General features: G+C 42.1%; 1 protein-coding gene and 1 long non-coding RNA gene across 4 annotated transcripts in view; one reads left to right on the forward strand and one right to left on the reverse strand.

Moving 5' to 3' along the window:
* Positions 1 to 14,001, reverse strand: part of LOC5567760 (TSC22 domain family protein 1) — a 303,514-nt gene that overhangs the window by 166,568 nt on the left and 122,945 nt on the right. The gene's annotated exons all lie outside the window — the stretch shown is intronic.
* Positions 3,277 to 3,877, forward strand: LOC110676688. Its single transcript, XR_002500625.1, has 3 exons — positions 3,277 to 3,551; positions 3,605 to 3,656; positions 3,720 to 3,877. It is a non-coding gene; the product is annotated as an uncharacterized LOC110676688 (long non-coding RNA).

Here is a 14,001-nt window from a genome sequence, read left to right on the forward strand (position 1 = left end):
TCTCAAATAACGGATGACGGAGTACGGATGGATGCCACTCTCAAACGAACCTCACAAACATTTGTTTACTTCATAAATCATACATGATTTCGCGTCACACACAGGGTAGAGGTACCAATAGTGGAGGTACTAAGCACGATTGATCTTCATTTAACGCCTTAAATTCAAGAAGCACAATTAATGAACATATTAATGTTGTAAGGGGAAGAAACGACCATTGACTTAAAAAAATGATCTCATCGCAGTAGCCAACGGCATGTCAGTGAAAAATAGTACCTACACCACAGACAAACAGACGTCACACTCTCATCGCTGTCCATCGACCAACTTTTTAACCATCGATTGAAATATTGGGTAGGTGGTCAATCGACCACCTGCAGCGCTCGCGTCGTTTTTGTTCGTGTTTGACGTTTACACACTACCGCCACCTGTTGGTCCATCGGCCAACTACAGTGTTTTTAGCATTGGGCGTACATGATTTCGCGACTATGATTTTGATCGAGATTTGTTCTAAGTATTACGTCTGTTTCTCTGTGCCTACACTGTTCCTTTAGTTGCGGTATATTTTTAATTTGCGTTCCTATAGTTGCGGTATCCGTTGTTTTCTTATGAGATCCTCCACTATGGGAACACTTTACCGCAACTATTGGTACAAGTAAGAAAAGTTTCAGCAATTTTAGTGATATTTCATCAACTTTCAAGTAATTTGCACGCTGTTTTCAACTATTTCGTATATAAACAAGCCAATACGATACGTCGATTGGCAGTGTCAATTCTGTGATTAATGCAATAAAATCAGTTAAAATGGCGTTACCACAACGATAGGAACACCCACAACTAATGGAATACTTATCCTACTTTGATTATTTCGACGACTTCGGTATGGGGCTCTGCACTGTTTTCATTTTGCATCGGATTTTGACGTTTATTGGCCTTGTTGTTTATAGTTTTATGAAAGAGTAAACGAGAGGGAATGATTTTTGTGTAGAGCCCCATACTTTTCGTCTTGACCAGGAGTTTTGACAATTTCCTGAACAAACGATTGCTTTGATTAGATTCAATATATTTGGCAATATTTTCGTGTGATCGTTGTTTATTGTCGTTTTTGTTTTTAGGAGCTGGATCGGTGATCAACACATAAACAAACCAACTTCAAGCAAATTGTAGTTCGGTCGAACCAAAGACAAATTAAAGACCCCCATGTCCCTTGCAGTTGCCCAAAATTTTATGGCTCATAAGGTAATCTAGAATGCCGTTCTAAGTGTACTGCGATCTGTCAAACTTGGGTACCTTTTGCACTACCGAGGGACCAAATGCAGTACTAGAAGTGGTCCCTAATCTGAGCCCGAGTGGGACGGACCTGGTCGAACCTAAATCGGGTTGGGGTTGAAACTGTGATTCAGAACGGGTTGCACCAGTTTCAACCTAGGTTTGTAAACGAATTCGACATATGTTATTGCTGTGTGCGTTTGAAACGCAAATATCAAATGCGGGAAGACCAAAGGCGGTAAGATTTTTTACAAGGAAAGCGTAATCAGAGAATTGGCTTGTTTAGGGGTATCCTGTTTTTTACATATTCTGATTCTACGTTAAAAACTGAGCCGGAATCCAAATATTCATAATTTTCCGTGCCCTGAAATTATTTTCAAAACACGTTTGAACTTAGTATGGAAATCGCGTTTGAATCACTCCTCGGCAAATTTTACTTCGGGACGAGCTGTCATTATGTAAATTCAAATGTCATTCAGTCGACGGAATGAAATCTTTTTTAATCATTTACTTCATCAAAATTAAGATATTAAAGTGCAATAAAATCGTGTTACACTTAGAAAAATTTGCTCTTTCGATCAAGCTACAAAATAACGCGAATTTTTCATCACTAAACAACCCAATTGCTTTTCCACGGAAGTGTCAAGAGTTTTGTCGATTTTTTATTGACAACCCCTCTCCCGAGGGAAGATTTATCGTTTGAAATTAAAAATAATTTGTCTGGCACGTAACAAAAAACTTCCTGCCCCCTCCACATGACTCACCCTACACATAACTTCTCACTTAATTAATAAACGGCCTCTAATAGGGTCCTAAAGCCCTGTCCCAATTTTAGTGCCAAACGCTTAAGTTTAGGCCAAAAACACATGTTTACTTAATTTTCTAATGTTTTCCATTGGTTTAAGTCCAAAAAATATTTTTTTAGATTTTGTCAAACTTTTGGCTTAAACTCAAATTTTGTGTGTATTTTGTTTAACGTGTCCCTTCCGAAATGTCAGATAGGAACAATCCCAGTGTTAAAACTAAAACCCCTGTGGTGTTTTTGTCGACTAAACGAACGTCAAACATGATCTAAAGTGTCAAGGTTCATTTATGGACCAATTTTTTAAATTTAAATTTAAATATGATATAGCCATTATTTAAGCGGGAAAAATTGCTAAAGTAGTTGCAGTAACATGCTTTATCGTGGTATTAAATAAAAACAAGATTTCATTGAAAATTTTAGGACCCAATTACAAAATAATTTCCGAACATTATAAGAAATGTTTTACGTCCAAGTTTCAAATTCACGTGCTTTCTACATAAGGGCCCATTCACAAATTTCATAACACTGAAGGGGGAGGGGGTGTCCTTATGATGTTACAGCTCATACAAAATTTGAAAAATATTGATACAAAATGCGTTACGAGAGGGGGTGGGAGGGTGTCAAAAATAACCATTTTCGGCGTTATGAAATTTGTGAATAAACACTAAAATGATTTTGAAGTTAGAGCAAGCACATTCGTTCTCGATTATGTTTCCAATGAAAAACACCAAACGAAGCACATTGTGCTTTACTCCAAGAGTTTTAAAGAGTAGAGCTGGAGCTATCTTTTGTCTCTCACACAGTTGCGGCAATACTCGCACCTTCTTTTGTGTCACTCAACAAAAACAGGAGACGCACGCAAAAGTCGGGTGCAGCACATGCATATTTTGCACCGCTCCGAGTTTTCTGCCATTCTCTGGTTAGTGGTTCAACTTTTCTTTAAAGGGCGTATTATTATGGCAGGGATAGTTTGAATTGGGATTAAGGAAACTGGAATTACGGGAATTTCAATCTTGTGGTGGAGCCAACAAGCTAAAATGGAACCAACGGTTACAATACCCCGTCGTCCCTCTTGAAAATGAAAGAATTTTCATTTTAATTTGATAACCTAATTTTGGATTTACGCATGATTTATGCTTTGGATAGGCCCTTTGAGAAACTCTTATTTACCTTCATCGCTCACGTGATGGAGAAAAGGTTCTCATTTGGAAACTCACTACAAAGATAGGAACTGTCAAATCGTCCACTTTTACTAATGTTTACTTTCGACGTACGACTACGATCCGCGGAATCGCGACGTTCGTTTTCTCGATATCGCGGCGAAATCACGGGTCAAAATTGTGTCCGGCGGTGGGAAGTTCCCGAAATGTGCACGGATCATCGATTCACCTGCATTGGTCGGTTGTCTTCCACTGGGATGTTTGGGAATCGGCCTGGGAGAACTTCCCTCTGCTGAGGCAATTATGCCGTTTGCCAGGTAAGAGAAATGATTAGTAAACAAAAGTGTAGACTAATAATTGGTTATTCTAGGGTTTTGTAGTAGCTGTACATCCATTGATGACCGCGTCCGGACAATTGAATGGTAAGTAGACAATCAACTGAAACGACTGAATTGAAGAAATCATGAATCAAAATTTGATTTCAGCATTAGACTGTGAATCGACCGCGAAGGTTCCTGCGAGTGGGATGAAACGATTCGCCAGCGGAGCTGGTCCCAATCGAGGATGTTTTTCATTAACCTCCGAATGATTGAAAATCGGAGAAAAGCTGTATCGAAAATTGAGTAAACTTTCTTTTTTTTTTTTTAGATTTGTCGGGGTAGAACATATCCGAAATCCACAATTATTAATGACGATTGCCATTCATTTTACAGAATGGGCATGATTCCGTGTTTACGTTATGGAATCCACAGATTAGGCAGTATTTATGTCTTGGTCGCTTGCAATTTCGAGCATGATGGCCATCTAATCGACAATTGAAACAACAACCATCCTTTGGAGGTCGATAGTTGTCGAGAAGGATTCGCATCCCAGTAGAGATATCGGACCGTCCCGCGGAAGAATCAGATTCATCGTGTGACGATCGATTTTGATGGTTTCCGGTTTTGTATTTCGAGTTTAATTCGTTCACCTGCGACGATTTTCCGCGAATTTTCGATTCGTTCGACGCGTTTTGAGGCTGATACTTGAACCAGTATGTGCCATCGAGTTTCCGACCGAACTTTTTCAGGTCGACCAGATTATTTATCTCCGCTGAAACCGCGTGACCTTTATAGTCGCTTCGTAAATTCCGAAATGCGATCTCAAACTTCTTACGCTCAGTCAACGGCTGCGTCAGCGAGTTGAAAAGCTTTTGTAGTTCGAGGAAATATTCTTGGAAACTTTCACGAGGACCTTGTTTTCGAGAAATCGCGCGCGTTTCGAATGTATGGTCGTGGTCAGGGCTGAGAAATTCTCGTTTTAGCTCCTGTACTAATTCATTCCACGACGAAAAGTCTTCGTTTTCGATGCCGGTAATGTACCAGGCTCGTGCAGGTCCGGTAAAGAGGTGTATTGCCGACCGAAAAAGTTCTTTTTGGGACAACCTCTCGGATTTCGCCAAAAATTCAATCTCTTTTACAAATTTTATTAGCGACTGACCATTGTCCGACCCGTTGTATTGAAGGTACCACTCTGAGACAGGTTTAGTACTCCCAGACCGGTAGGCCTCCCTTCTTCCGTTGGATCGTTTACGCGATTCTTTCGATGTCCAACCAGATTCCGAACTGGAGGATTCGGAGCTGGAGCTTTGCGGGTTCGTTTGATTGAAAAGTTGGTTCACGATTGCATTTTCGTTTGTTTTACGCGACGAACTGAATCCTACGAGCGGATCTTTGGAATTGCGCGACGCTTTCGCTTTCATTAGATTAGCGAATAGATGATTGATTTGGTCGAACGGTAAGTAGGAGAAGTAAGTATTGAACGTATTACGGACACTCGCGACCAGTGTATCAATGTCGGCTAGGTCATCGTCATCATCCGTATTATTCGGTAAGCGACGTAACCGTATAAAGTAGTGGGTTAAACGGGTTTTCAAATATTCACGCGGCGCTTCATATCGCTTTTGGTTCGACAGAAAATCCTGAATCTCCTTCAAATTCTCGTCGATGGTTTTGATCTCATCATCCACTGTCGTTTGTAATCGATCAAAACTAACATCGAGATTTTGAACATTTTTGATTTTCAGTCGCTCCTTCAATCGCTTTCTCAACTCCGCGCGGGTTTCGGTCTCGATTACCGGTAAATCGCGAATTTTAAGTTCGTATGCGATCTCCGATCGCTCAAGATGGTGAATTAGCAAATTCTTGTAGATGATTTCAAATTCTGTATCCATTGTTGAAAAATTAACAATTCTAGTAGTGGTTTACTCTTCGTTAGGAGAACGAAGGAATTACCAAAACAGGGCTCTGTTTTCTCGTCCCCGGTGGGGGGAAAATGAAAAATTCAATTCATTTTTTTTTTTTGGTTGGGCGCCATTTTGTAGCCTGCAAGCTCAGGAAAGGGGAAATCTACAGGGTCGTTTAATGCGGATGACTTGAACTCTCACATGCACCTTAATTTGAGGGCTATCCTGGAACAGGGAAACTGAATATTCACTTTATGGATGGAATACAGGAGAACAGTAGAGAATGATCAAATAAACATTTACAGTGACACTAAAACTGTTGTAACAGAACTTCCGAGGATCATAAGAATATCGAGGTTTGGTGACTCCTTTGCGAGTCCAGAACAAAGCGAAGAAACGCAAAGTGGTGAAATTGGTATAACCAGGGCTGCGCTCTAAATGATTGGCTTTCACTGAGGCTATTTACATATTACACAATTTTATTCACTGGTGACGTCACAATGATAGTTTAAAGGGGGGGGGGGGGGGGTTACTTGCATGTCTGCACTTATGGATCCGGATCCTGTAGATGGGTGGTTGGTCGATGTTTCTACACCGGTGGCCTGAGGTGAACCGGTTTCCTTATGGGTGGTTTGGTAGGGGGTCAACAGTGGTAGCGGCCCAATAATCAGCGATGGCTACCGACTGAGAGTGAGAGATGAATGGTGATGACTGTTGAACAATAGTTGCCGTGAGTGGATGCAGAACTCGCCAGGAAACGTCAACGCTGGGATTTCCTGATCGCTAATCTTCGTCTTCATCCGGGAATGGGACCTCCGGACCGATATCTGGAGAGTAGTTTTTAAAATGGGAAGAAAAAGGCCCACTCATCGGACCTAACCACTTGAATTAATACCCCGGTATCATTATCACTGTATCTCTATAGCCTCTTACAATTTGCCACTTCTAATACACAATGTACAATAGAAATTACCTTTTTCTTATGCTTCTTTTTAACTTGGTTTTTGTTCGTCTCTTCGTTATCACTGTGATTAAATACTAACTGTGAAAATAACTTATTAGTTTAAGGTCGGTTTTTGCATGATATTACTAACTAACCGTACTAATTTTTGCATGCTAGCAACTGTACTAACACTTTTAACATTATTGAGCGTTTTAGCAATGTATAGACCTGAGAAAAGAAACAACACTAAATTATCACAATTGCACCACACAAAAGGTATAAAAATGACCTTACAGAACTTTTACTTTACACACGCGCGCACTACTACTCTATTCAGAGATCACGATCAGAAAGAACGAGGACATTACAAGGATCAGCTTTTATAGGAGTCGTCAATCTGGGAAATGGAGCTCGATCAAACATACGTACATGTGTACAACATGATTTGTATGGTTTGATCTTTTAATGCCAGAAATTTGACCATTCACTCTATTTTCACCTACTCCATCTGGTAGTCAATATAAATGACTGCGTTATGTTTTGCCATGACAGTTTAACTGTTATACAGTAGATCGCCGCTCAAACAGCATGTATCGTGAGAGTGGAACAGAGCTCTTACTCTCACCAAGTCATTGAGAGCAGCCAATGCTCCATGATGATGTTAGTGGTTCAACTTTTCTTTAAAGGGCGTATTATTATGGCAGGGATAGTTTGAATTGGGATTAAGGAAACTGGAATTACGGGAATTTCAATCTTGTGGTGGAGCCAACAAGCTAAAATGGAACCAACGGTTACAACCGCCAATCAAATAAAGAAGGGTGCATATCCGAAAACCGGTTCTTTCCCAACCTTGAAATACAAAAAGTTATGACAATTATGAGTGTTCGGGGAACTGGGCTATTCGGGGTAACGGGGTAGTCGGGGAACTGGCATTCGGGGAACCGACATTCGGGGAAAAGTAGCACAACGTTATTTGTAGTATAAAAGTGCGTTTTATGCATACAATTCAAGGTGACCAAATATTTCTGTGCCCGTTCCTAGTCTGGTCCCTGCATTCCAGATACTCAACAAAGTTCGTACGCTTTGTGACTTGAAAATCAGAAATGTTTCCGAGTACTCAAGCTAAGAATCATTGGTCAAAGATCAGCAGTTACTTATAAAGAACGATGGAATTTTGAAAGAATGTTAAATTTAACTAAGGCGTATTCGGCGGTTCAAGGCGTATTTTAGTTTTGGATTAACTCAAAGAGTAAATGATTTATAAGAGTTTCGCCATTATATTCGGATTCATGGGCCAGGAGTTAAGTAAGTAACGACATTTTCAATGCTACCGAATTTTGTTTGCATGGATGATCAATGTTACCCAATGTCAGTTAAATAGAAAAAATCCGCGTAAACCATTAACCATTTAACATGCTTAAATCTTCCAAAAGCAAAATACAATCAATAGTCATGAGTGATGGATGCCAGTACTTGCAAAAGACGGTTTCACAAATTTTCCAGGAATTTCACCTTTCTTCTAGATGTTTTTTTTTTTGAATCTTCAAAGAATTCCTTCCGTAATTACTCCAGAGCTAATTTACAGAAATTATTCCCGGAAGTACATCAAAGTTCAATCAATTTCAAGGTATTTTTGGAATGAATCTTTAAAATCGTGTCAAAAATTTCTCCAAAGCTAAGTTATTGCTCCATGAATTAGTTTAAGGGTTCTAACAATGAACTTACTGGGGTGGTTGCATCTGCAAACCTGGAGCGGCTGTACTCCATATTAGGAGCGGCTCATAACAGCGTCTGTTTCCCATGTCAGGGGCGGCTGATCATTGTCTGAGTGCCAGTGAAGGACTCTAATCTAAACTGCGCACAATGGTACTCCGGAAATTTAGGGGGTTGGTGTCAGGCCCTGCAAGCCAGCCGTAAAAAATCAAGCAACGAATAATCCACGAGAGAATACGAACAGGGGCAATCGGCGAAGACCACAGCGACGTATAGGGACCAGCGATTGGAAGCTCGGTACGTGGAACTGAAAATCTCTCAACTTCATCGGGAGTACACGCATAAGGCCTGTACTTGAAAAAAAAAATCAAAACACGGCGGCCAAATCCCGCACACGGAAACTGTATCGAGAGTGGTTAACGGAACCGAAATGTGTGGTTATGGATGACGAAACCTACATCAAGGCAGACGCAAAGCAGATACCAAGGCTGGAGTTGCCAAATCACGATTTGATGTTCCGAAAGACATAAGGAAGAAGATAATGGACAAATTCGCCAAAAAATACTTGCTCTGGCGTCTGTTGCCCTCCCAGTGAACCACGTATCGTATAAGAATGTGTGCAAAAAATCTCATATTCATACGTCAAAAATCAGAATCGCACAATATGCCAAATCATAACGAATAAATGTTAACACAAATTGTATATAACTCTCCACTACGATTCATTGTCGACAAACTTTGTTGACAACAAACCATGCCGTAAATAGTATAATCTAGAATCGCGTAAAGTTGTATAAACTGACAGATCATATATCAATGCAGACTAGCATCAAATGAAATCGCAATAATTTGGCGAAATTTACCACCCGAGGTTGGTATCTTCTGGCGGTGGGCTTCAAAGAACAACAAAGCGTGTGTGTTGTTGAGCAAACTTCCTTTCATATTGGCAAAAAATCACTTTTTATTCATGAAGCAGTCTATGGTGTAGTGGTATGGTACTGGGTTAGGGATCCAAAGGTCTGGTGATCGAATCTCGCTGGGAACTTTTTTTTTATTTTTATCGGAATTTTGTGGCATCGTATTGCTGACCATGGAAAGTCTGAAAAAGTCGTGAGAAGTGCGTATATGGCCTCCACTTTGGTGTGTATATAGCGTTTTCATGCATTTTATACGAGTGATTTGATTCATATAGAATGATGTATAGCAAAAAATATACCAGCCAAAATGTTTACTGGGCTTCCTGTGGTCTCACGGAGGCAAGACATTATTTTGGCTAGATCTGGCATCATGCCATTAAGCGCGATCGACGTTGGATTGGTACAGAGCCATCTTTCCGGTGGAAAGATTTTGGGCTATAATGAAGGCTATAATGGAATTGAAGATGACAGATGAAAGTGACCAAAGAGGTTGGCTCCACCATTGCACACAATGTAATGAGGTCTTAAGGGAAAGGTGTGGGCTTTCAGCGAAAGAAAGGTCATTGAATAAAGTAATTATGCCGAAACGACTTAAAATAAGTTTTTGGCGATCACTTCTGTCTGGTGCATTTTTTCGAATACAGGCCTTATTTGCCCACGTAGGGGAACTGCGGGTAATATGCCCATAGGGGGCAAATGCGCCACTCTCGATTTGGACGAACGGTGTGATTTAGAATACTTTTTTTCACCCTAGGTTATAGAAAATGTATAAAAATGCTTTTCTTAATATATTTTAATGTGTTTTTCTCAAGAAAATCGTAAAAAACGTATAAAAACGTTTTTCGCTATTTTCGTTGCAATTTTGTGCGATCTTCAAGGTCAAATTTTAGGTCGATAAATAACCAAATTTCTGAAACTAACGCCGATAGCCAACTTGTGCACTGTCATAGTTTGTATAACATGCAAAAAATATGTTGAATTTGTCCTTAAAAAGCTTATTGGAGGACCTAAACTTTAATCAACTCGTGGGGCAAACGCCCACCCCTATAACACTAAAACAGCCGTTTGAATTCAAATTCTACCAAACGTAATGCCATATTGAAGTTACGCTCAATTTGGAACCTTACAAATGTACATTTTTCGCATCAGTATGTATACTATTATTGAACAATAACATCTGAACAAACGCCCGGATGTATGCAACCTATAAACAAGCATGATTGTGTGCGTACGTTTACAGCATGGCTAACGCCGAACTGAAGCGGGGCGTTTTACCCCGCAAAACAATACATATGCAGTTAAGCAAGCATTTTTTAAAAACTAATTTAAAAACCCCAGAAAAGCTAAAATGGATAGCTGTCTCTAATATTTGGTAGAAAACATGTTTGTTTATCCGACCATAATTAAAAAAGAGCATAAAATAATGTTTTTCACATCTAAAATCGCTGTTTTCCTTAACGTGGGCAAACTACCCCCAGTCCCCCTACTGAAGGATTCCGGATTCGACATCAAGGCGTTGCAGGAAGTGTGTTGGAAGGGATAAACGGTGCGAACGTTTAGAGGTAACCATACCATCTACCAGAGCTGAGGCTACACATATGAGCTGGGAACAGCATTTATAGTGATGGGAGATATCAGTGTTGACCAGACCCATTTCCCCGAAATTCGAATTGTGAAGCCATGAACTGTTATAACTGTGCGTTGTATTCCTGAGATGGAGGGGGAGGTGGTTGGGCTTGTGTGTTGCACATGGGATCCGACAGTTTCGATCTCGGTGGGCCGCAATTCAAGTTTCGGTGAAATGATTCGCACTCACTCACTCACTCATTTCATTTCACCGAAACTTGAATTGTGGCTCTCCGGGATCAAAAATGATCTATTTTGTGTGCAGTACTCAAGCTTAACCATCTGCTTTTCTATCTTAGGAGGATAGAGCATGGATGTAGTAGTTCGTGGCTTCGTAGTTCGGAAAATGTTATTTTCGGGGAAATGAGTCTGAACAACACTGGGAGATATAAAAAGGCACATGATCGGGTGGTGGCCGATCAATAAAAGAATGTACAAGGTGAGGATCAAAGGCCGATTCTTTAACTTCAGCATAAAAAATGTTCACAGCGCTCACTCCGGAAGCACTGATGATGATAAAGACGCTTTTTACGCGCAACTCTAACACTAGTGCGACAGCTGCCCAAGCCACGATGTCAAAATCATCATAGGATAGGATATCTAAACGCTCAGGTTGGCCAGAAGGAGGAGTTCAGACCGACTATTGGAAAGTTCAGCGCCCACCGGCTGACGAATGAAAACGGCTTACGACTAATTGCTTTCACCGCCTCCAAGAATATGGCCATTTGTAGCATCTACTTCCAGCGCAGCCTTCCGCACCGATACACCTGGAGATCACCACAGCAGACAGAATTGACCACGTTCTGATTGATGGACGGCACTTCCAGTGTTGTTCAGACTCATTTCCCCGAAAATAACATTTTCCGAACTACGAAGCCACGAACTACTACATCCATGCTCTATCCTCCTAAGATAGAAAAGCAGATGGTTAAGCTTGAGTACTGCACACAAAATAGATCATTTTTGATCCCGGAGAGCCACAATTCAAGTTTCGGTGAAATGAAATGAGTGAGTGAGTGAGTGCGAATCATTTCACCGAAACTTGAATTGCGGCCCACCGAGATCGAAACTGTCGGATCCCATGTGCAACACACAAGCCCAACCACCTCCCCCTCCATCTCAGGAATACAACGCACAGTTATAACAGTTCATGGCTTCACAATTCGAATTTCGGGGAAATGGGTCTGGTCAACACTGGGCACTTCTCCGACATTATCGACGTTAGGACCTATTGTGGCGCTGACATCGACTCTGACCACTATCTGGTGATGGTTAAACTGCACCCAAAACTCTCCGTCGTTAACAACGTACGGTACTGACGGCCGTCCCGGTATGACCTACAGCAACCAGATGTCGCAAATGCATACCCGCAGCAACTCGTGGCTGCATTACCGAAAGAGGATGTGATGGATGAAGCCCCTTTTGAGGACTGGTGGAGTACAGTGAAAGCAGTCATAAAGAATGGAGCTAAGAGCAACGTCGGGTACGTGGGACGGAACGATTGGTTCGACAAGGAATGTTGGCAGATTCTGGAGGAGAAGAATGCAGCGCGGGCGGTCATGCTGCAGCACGGAAGCCTACAGAACGTGGAACGATCTGGACGGAAACGGCAACAGCAGATCCGCCTCATCCGGGAGAATAAAAACGCCGCCTGGAGGAGACGGAGTGCAAGAAGGTGGAACAGCTGTGCTGGTCTCAAGAAACGTAAGTTCTATCAGAAGCTCAACGCATCCCGCAACGGCTTCGTGCCGCGAGCCGAGATGTGCAGGGAGAAGGATGGGAGCATGTTGACGGACGATCGTGAGCTGATCGAAAAGTGGAAGCAGCTCTTCGACGCCTGAAGGGCGTTGAGAGCATAGGCAATGAAAGACGGGACAATGGAGGAAATGCCTTCATCAGTACTGCGTGCGATGGAAACTAATCAGCCCCAATTGAGGGAGGTTGAGGATGCCAGCTCAAAAACAATAAAGCTGCTGGTAAGGATGGTATCGGAGCTCATAGAGATTGGCCCCGAGATGTTGGCCATTTGTTTGCACCAGCTTATATGCACAATCTGGGAAACGGAACAGCTACCGGAGGCGTGGAAGGAAGGGATTATATGCCCCATTTACAAGAAAGGCGACAAGTTAGATTGTGAGAACTTTCGAGTGATCACCATTCTAAATGCGACTTACAAAGTGCTATCCCAGATAATTTTCCGTCGTCTGTCACCTGTAGTAAACGAGTTCATGGGAAGTTATCAAGCCGGCTTCGTTGACGGCCGATCGGCAATGGACCAGATCTTAACTGTACGGAAATCCTCCAGAAATGTAGTGAATACCAGGTCCCAACGCGTCAACTTTTCATCGATTTCAAGGCGGCTTACGACAGTATCGACAGCGTAGAGCTATGGAAAATCATGGACGAGAACAGCCTTTCCGGGAAGCTCACGAGACTGATAAGAGCGACGATGGAAGGTGTGCAAAATCGTGTGAAGGTTTCAGGCGAACATTCCAGTTCGTTTGAATCCCGCCGTGGACTTCGACAAGGTGATGGACTCTCGTGCTTGTTTTTTCAATATTGCGCTAGAAGGTGTCATGCTGGTGGAACCGAGCGCGACAAGGCTTGCCTAGGTAGCAGTGTTACGATAGACCATCTACCTTGGATCCTTGTTGACGGCTGACAATAACGTTAGCTGTGAAATACGGAGGCGCATCATCAGTGGAAATCGGGCCTACTATGGCCTCCACAAGAAACTGCGGTCAAAGAAGATTCACACCCGCGTCAAATGTACCATGTACAAAATGCTCATAAGGCCGGTAGTCCTCTACGGGCATGAAACGTGGCCGATGCTCGAAGAGGACTTGCAAGCACTTGAAGGCTTCGATCGTCGGGTGCCTAGGACGATCTTTGGCGGTGTGCAGGAGAACGGTGTGTGGCGGCGAAGGATGAACTACGAGCTCGCCTAACTCAAAGGCGAACCCAGTATCCAGAAGGTGGACAAAGCTAGAAGGATACGATGGGCAGAGCATGTTGCGAGAATGCCGGACAGCAACCCTGCAAAAATGGTGTTTGCATCGGATCCGGTTGGTACAAGAAGGCGTGGAGCGCAGCGAGCTAGGTTGGTGGATCAAGTGCTTATCGATTTGGCGAGCGTGGGGCAGAACCGGGGAAGGAGCGATGCGGTCACGAACCTTGTATTGTGGCGTGAAATTGTTGATTCAGTGTTATCTGTTTAAACATCTAATTAGATGTTAACTAAATAAATGATGATCTACCTGAGTTACCTAAGGGATGTCAAAAATCTTTATTTGCAGATGACACAGAGTGATTCCAAGCAACAGCACCAAAATTTGGTAAATTTT

This window comes from Aedes aegypti, chromosome 2 (genome assembly GCF_002204515.2).
Source record: "Aedes aegypti strain LVP_AGWG chromosome 2, AaegL5.0 Primary Assembly, whole genome shotgun sequence".
Taxonomy (NCBI): Eukaryota; Metazoa; Arthropoda; class Insecta; order Diptera; family Culicidae; genus Aedes; species Aedes aegypti.